The following is a 7,500-nucleotide window of genomic DNA, read 5'->3' as shown; positions in this document are numbered from 1 at the left end:
TCAGACGGTGTGACGATCGGTGACAAGTTTTCTTGCACAGTTTTGTTGCGTCGTGTTTCGTGCCTGGGTCTTACCTGTTGGCTTTCGTGTTGCTTTCGCTTCCTTTGGTGGCTGAGGGTCTTGTCCGCTGGTTTTCGCTGCGTGTGGGCCTGCCTGTCGTTTTCTGTCAGTTTCTTTGTTTTAATTTTCACCTTTGTTTTACGTTTCTCTCTTGATTTTTAAGTTCTCTCTTGGTTTTACGGTGGTTTTGTTTTTTTAAGTTCTCTCTTGATTTTTCTTATCCGTACGTTTCTTGGGGGTTGTTCTGCATGGTTTTTTACGCTCTTTTTTCTGGGGGTTGTATCTTTTTAACCTGATCGTCAGGATTGTTCGCTTGTTTTCCTTGTATTTTTGTTTTTTGTTGGTTTTGTATGTTTTTGTTGGTGTTTTTCTGGGTTTTCTCTTGGTTCTGTGTCCTGCGTCTCGGTTGGCCTTTGGTTTGTTTATGCTCGTTTCCCTTCAACCTGTTTGAGGTGTGGGGGTTCTCTCTTGGTTTCTTGGCGTCGTTTTTGTATCTGCGGGACCGTTGACTTTGGGTTTTTCCTGCTCTAGGGTTTAGTTTTGTGGACGTTCCATCCGCTTTCCTTTTTGGTTCTTTTTCGTGTTTTGGCAGGGTTTGGGGGCTGACGGGTAATGGAGGAGAAGTCGGACGATGGAATCACTCCTATGACGGAGGAACTAAGTGACCTTCTGGCGAGGCTTAATTTTTCTGAAGAAGAATCAGTCCAAATTATGTGCAAAAAGGATGATCACAGTGGGCGTGGCTTCGAGTCGTGGGCAATCGGTAAGATTATGGCGACAGAGACCCCGAACAGGGAGGCTATGTACAGAGTTTTCAAGTCGCTATGGTACACGAAGGAAGAGGTGGAGTTTGTTGCGTTAAAGGAAGGAGCGGTGATCGTTAAGTTTGGATGTCAGGAGGACCCCAACCGCATTTTGAACCTAACGCCGTGGCTATTCGATAGGTGTTTATTCTCAATGCTGCCTTTTGAGAAGGGAAAGGACATCGAGTCTTATGAGTTTGGGTGGTCACCATTTTGGCTCAGGATTTATAACGTCCCCTTAGAGCTTATGGATCGACAGACGGCGCTGGATGTTGGAAATGCGGTGGGCGAGTTGGTGGCGATAGACTGGAAGGACCGGAATGGGGGGTGGACAGAATTTTTCAGGATAAAAGTTAAAATAAATATCCTAAAACCCTTAAGGAGAGTTGTTAAATTAGTGGATAGAGAGGGGTCGGAAGTGACAGGGGTTATAAAATATGAACGGCTCCCGGATTTTTGCTATGCTTACGGGCTAATAGGACACTCGAGCAAGATTTGCAATTACAATAAGGAGAGTTTGGCATTGACTGAGTCAAGACTCAAGACTACAATATGGGGGTTGGATGAGGGCACCAACTGTGAACTTGACCCAAAACAGAGAAATAAGGAGAAATGGAGTGGAAATTGTTAAACAAAATGCCCAGAGTAGTGATGATAAGGAGGAAAGCCAGTCAAACTCGAGGGGGAGAGTGGGCAGATGGGACAGGAAAAAAAGGATAAATCTGGGGAAGAAGAGACAATGTCTATCTCTCCTGTGGGAAAAAAGTTTCACAGAGTTATAAGGGACAGTATGGGAAGGTTTAAGAGCAAACGAAAGAGACACAGGGGTTTAGAAGGAGAAAAATTGGAAGAAAGTCCGGCAAAAATGGCAAAAAGGAGGCTGTTAGAGAGTCTTTCACCTTTGAAGGCGGTGGCTGGTGACCAGCCCCGCCAAGAACAATGAAAATCTTATGTTGGAACTATTGGGGGTTGGAAACCCCGCGACAGTTCGCGAGTTAAAGCAACTTCTCGTTGCTAATGCTCCTGATATTGTTTTCCTGTGCGAGACCAAAGTCCATGCTAATGATTTATCCCGCATTCATTTTTTATGTAGGATGGAGGGGTGCTTTGCTGTTAACTCGGATAGGAAGAGTGGTGGTATGGCCCTGATGTGGAGGGAAGGTGTGGATGTTACGATCCAGAATTACTCTAAATATCATATTGATTCGGTGGCTTGCAGCGAGGAAGGGGAGAAAATCCGGTTCACTGGCTTCTATGGGCAGTCTGAACCAAATCTTAGAAAGGAAGCTTGGGAGATGTTGAGAAGAGTGAAAAATACGGTGAATGAAGGATGGATAGTGAGGTGATTTTAACGCTATTTTAAACGACTCTGAAAAGGAAGGTGGTCGCAGGAAGCCCAGGGCTGTTATGGACGAGTTTGGGGATATTCTGGAAGAGTTAAGCTTGAGGGATGTGAAAACGTTCAATGGCTGGTTCACCTGGTCCAATAACAGAGATGGAAACAGGCTGGTGAAAGAAAGGCTGGATAGGTTTGTCATCTCGGACGTTATTATGGAAAAAATGCCGTTCCTCGCTTCCTATGTTGTGCGCCAGTCCAAGTCTGACCATGAAGCCGTCCTTATGGACCTGTTTGGTAATAAGCTGCAGGATAAGGGTAATGTCCCGAAAATTTTCTTCAGGTATGATCGGTGTTGGGCCAAGGAGAGGGAGGCCAGAGACATCATTTCTGGTATTTGGCCTATCGAGGGACCAAATCTGTTGGGGAAAATGGAGCTGGTCAGGGATAGGTTAGGCCCGTGGCAATACAAACGGTTTAGAAGAATGAAAGACAAATTTAAAAGCTTGGAGAAGGATATCGGGAGACTCATGGATAGTCCCATGAACGAGAGAACTACCGTTTTGCTTAAGGAAGCTCGCTGCAAGTTGGGCCAGTTGTATGATGCGGAGGAGCAGATTGGGCGACTAGGTCGAGATCCCAGTGGCTTAGGGAAGGGGATAGAAACACTCGCTATTTTCACGTACGGGCTTCGGGGCGTCGAAAGAAGAACAGCATTGATAGGCTTAAAGACGAGCAGGGAATATGGCACGAGGACAACGAGGAGATTTGTCACGTTGCTTGGGATTATTTTAATGGTTTGTTCAAGACATCCCTTGAGGCGGTGGATGATGGTGACCTTCATGTTATTCCTGAGAGCATTAACGAGGAAACGAATAGGTGTTTGACCGGGGATTTTACTAAGGAGGAGATTATGCTGGCCTTTTCTCAAATGGATCCTCGTAAGGCTCCTGGGATTGAAGGGCTTTCGGGGAGTTTTTATAAGGATCATTGGTCGACTGTGGGCAAGGATGTTTGAGCATGTGCCAGGATATTCTTAATGGCCATAGGAGTGTTGAACCTATTAACGAAACTCTTATTGTTTTAATCCCTAAAATTAAAAACCCTTGTGTTATGGCTAACTTTCGCCTTATTAGTTTATGCAGGTTTCTTTACACGATTGTTTCGAAGACCCTCACGAACAGACTTAAGGCGGTTCTCCATTCGTGCATTAGCCAAAATCAAAGCGCTTTCGTCCCAAATAGAATGATTCATGATAACATTTTGGTGGCTCATGAGATTATGCACTACCTCGGGAGCTCTAAAAATGGCCCTAACAAGGGCTGTGTTGTCAAGCTCGACATGAGTAAAGCCTACGACCGTGTGGAGTGGAGTTTTCTTAAGAATGTCATGATTAAAATGGGTTTCACTGAGACTTGGGTTAACAAAATTATGGACTGTGTATGCTCGGTTCGGTATAGAGTTAAATGTAACTCTAAGATCTCCGACATCATTATTCCGGAAAGAGGGCTCTAGCAAGGGGACCCGTTATCCCCGTATTTATTTCTCTTTTGTATGGAAGCTCTGTCCCGCATGTTGATTCATGCTCAAGAGACAAAAGCTATAAAGGGCGTCCGGGTTAGTAAGGACGGCCCTAGAATCAACCATCTATTTTTTGCTGATGATGCTTTATTGTTTATCAGGAACAGATAGAGCGAGGCCGAGGCTTTCTCAATGATCCTGGTGTCCTTTGAAAAGATGTCTGGCCAAAAAATAAATTTGGATAAATCGATGATTTATTTCAGCCCCAATACCTCCGGTCCTCATCGTATGAGATTAAGCAGCATCCTTAAGATGAGGGTGGTTGAAAACCTTGATACCTACCTGGGTCTGCCTATCTCGATTGGCAAGAAAAAGAGTGCGGCGTTCCAAGGCATGCTGGATAGGATGGCCAACAGAATTAATAGTTGGTCCAAAAGATTACTGTCGAATGGTGGAAAAGTGGTGTTCGTTAAGTTGGTCCTTCAGTCGATCCCCACGTTTGCGCTGTCGATTTTCTTTGCTCCTGTTGGTATCCTGGATAAGATCCAGTCCATGATAAGCAGGTTTTGGTGGAGTAGTAAGGATAAGGTTCGGGGCTGGAATTGTTTGGGGTGGGATCGGGTCTGTCTCCCGAAAGGCATGGGGGTATAGGGTTTAGGGACATCCGGTGTTTTAATGTGGCTTTGCTTGGGAGACAAGTGTGGAGGTTGGCGAGCTGCAAAGACACTCTCTGTTTTCAAGTTCTTAGTGCCAAGTATTTCCCGGATGGTGATGTCTTTCGGCCTAAGAAGGTGGACAAGCCTTCCTTCACGTGGAAGAGCATCGCTAGAGCTGTTTGTATTTTGCGGGAGGGTTTTGAGTGGAATGTGGGAAATGGTAGAAGGATTGACCTGTGGCAGGAGAATTGGGGTTTTGAAGGGCTTTCTGGAGAGTCAATCCGTCTTAACAAAAGGGATGTGCATGAGACCAGGGTGTGTGAGCTCATCGACGGTTTGAGTGTTGGCTGGAAGGAGGATAGGGTTCGGAAGATTTATGGGGAGTTTTTGGGGGACCAAATATGTATTATTCCCATTCTTCATAATGGTCCTGAAGATCATCGTATTTGGTTTCATAATCCGCTGGGGTCCTATTCAACAAAATCCGCTTACTCCTGGATGACCTTAAAGCATGTGGGCTTTGGTCCCCATCGGTGTGTTTGGAGGCTGATCTAGAAACTTCGAACTTTACCAAAAATTAAGGTTTTCTGTTGGCGTCTTTGTCATGATATTCTTTCGACGTATGAGAACATCTCTAAAATCAGGAGGGATTTTAACTGCTTATGCCCGCGGTGTGGGATTGAAAGGGAGACCCTTATTCATGCTGTGAAAGACTGTCCGAAAGCTAGAGCAGTTTTGACTTATGGGGGCCTCGATAACGCTCTTGTGGAAGGTTGTTTTCAGACTTGTGTGGACTGGATTGAAGACGCAACCCGGTTGCTGGATAGTGTGGCTTTTTCGAATTTTGTTACTGTGCTTTGGAATATCTGGAATTGCAGAAATAATAAAGTTTTTAGAAATACGGAGGAAGAGCCAAAAGTTATCTGGGACAGAGCCGCAACTTTGAATAGGGATTTTCGTATTTTTAATTTGGTGAATAATTCGTTGGTTCCAAAGTCGGTTGGGGTTAAGGGGTGGCAGAAGCCTGGTACTGGGGTGGTTAAAATAAATGTTGATGCTGCTGTGGATGGAAAAAGGATGAGCTTCGGGGTTGTTGCCAGGGACCACGAGGGCTTTGTGCTCGGGGGGCGCGCAGGTGTAAAGGAAAATCATGCGGGCGTTGAATGGGCTGATCTGTTAGCTGTTATTTAAGGCTTGGAGTTGGCGAGGGAGAAAAGATGGTTCAAGCTGGATTTGGAATCGGATTGTGCGAACTTGGTAAATAGGCTGAAAAGGGCGTGCGTTGACTATTCAACTTATGGCTTTCGCATTCGGCAAATGCTTCATTCTTTTGATTTGTGCTTCAATCTTAATTTCGGTTGGGTCCCGCGCTGTTGTAATAAAGCGGCGGACCGACTTTGTAATTGGGCTTTAAATAACAATTGTTCTAAGGCTTTTGACATGGACTACCCGATTGAGATCCATGATGTAATTTTGAAGGATGCTATTAATTGAGTTTTCGACCTTCGGGTCTTTTCATCAAAAAAAAGAATGTCACCTGGTAGCGCATTGACCAAGTTTTTTAGCTCTTTAGGGGGAGGTGATATTGAACGAGCAGGGGTTGCCCAAGGCACGGCCCACGCCCACCGTATGCCCGGACGTCGGTGCCCCCTACCGCCGGTTAGGTTCCCGGCGGTACTCCGATGATCCGTCCCGGCGGTGCTCCGGCGAACCATCCCGTCGGTGCTCTGGTGAACCGTTCCGGTACCATAGGCCCTTTGTCATGCGGGAGCCTCGGGCACCATTGGCACCTTGGTGCTAGGATGTGCAGGAGCCCCGGACACTATCGGCAAACTAAGCCTTTGGTCATGCAGGAGCCTCGGGAGCCATCGGCACCTCGGTGCTTCGATGTGCGGGAGCCTCGGGCGCCATCGGCACCTCGGTGCTTCGATGTGCTGGAGCCTCGGGCGCCATCGGCAACCTAGGCCCTTGGTCGTGCGGGAGCCTCGGGCACCATCGGCACCTCAGTGCTATGATGTGCGGGAGCCTCGGACACTGTCGGAAACCTAGGCCCTTGGTTGTGCGGGAGCCTCGAGCACCATCGGCACCTTGGTGCTTGTATGTGCGAGAACCTCGCGCACCATCGGCAACCTAGGCCCCTGGTCGTGCGAGAGGCTCGGGCACTATCGACAAACTAAGCCCTTGGTCGTGCGGAAGCCTCGGGCACCATCGGCAAATAGGCCCTTGGTCGTGCAGGAGCCTCGGCCACCATCGGCCCCTAGGTGCTGGGATGTGCAGGAGCGTCGGACACCATCGGCAAACTAGGCCCTTGGTCGTGCGGGAGCCTCGGGCACCATCGGAACCTCAGTGCTATGATGTGCGGGAGCCTCAGACACTGTCGGTAACCTAGGCCCTTGGTCGTGCGGGAGCCTCGAGCACCATCGGTAACCTAGGCCTTGGTCGTGCGAAAGGCTCGGGCACCATCGGCAATCTAAGCCCTTGGTCGTGCGGGAGCCTCGGGCACCATCGGCAAAATAGGCCCTTGGTCGTGCTGGAGCCTCGGCCACCATCGGCCCTAGGTGCTGGGATGTGCGGGAGCCTCGGACACCATCGGCAAACTAGTCCCTTGGTCGTGCGGGAGCCTCGGGCACCATCGGCACCTCGGTGCTATGATGGGCGGGAGCCTCGGATACTGTCGGCAACCTAGGCCCTTGGTCGTGCGGGAGCCTTGAGCACCATAGACACCTTGAGGCTTGGATGTGTGGGAACCTCGGGCACCATCTGCAACCTAAGCCCTTGATCGTGCGAGAGGCTCGGGCACCATCGCCAAACTAAGCCCTTGGTCGTGCGGGAGCCTCGAGCACCATCGGCAAAATAGGCCCTTGGTCGTGCGGGGGCCTCGGCCACCATCGGCACCTTGGTCGTGCGGGAGCCTCGGGCACCATCGGCACCTTGGTGGCTCGAATGTGCGGGAGCCTCGGGCACCCACGGAACCTTGGTGCCTGGGATGTGCGGGCTAAAGAAGAATGTCCCCATTTCAGACAGTCGAATGTTTCCTGGTAGCATATTGGCGAAGATTTATTAGCTCTTTAAGGGGTAGAGATCCGCTGCCCCCCGGCGTGCCCCCTCCGAGCCGAGGTGGGGT

The sequence above is a fragment of the Gossypium hirsutum genome, unplaced genomic scaffold, assembly GCF_007990345.1.
Source record: "Gossypium hirsutum isolate 1008001.06 unplaced genomic scaffold, Gossypium_hirsutum_v2.1 scaffold_49, whole genome shotgun sequence".
Taxonomy (NCBI): domain Eukaryota; kingdom Viridiplantae; phylum Streptophyta; class Magnoliopsida; order Malvales; family Malvaceae; genus Gossypium; species Gossypium hirsutum.
The sequence above is the reverse complement of the archived record's forward strand: the minus strand, read 5'-3'. Positions refer to the sequence as shown.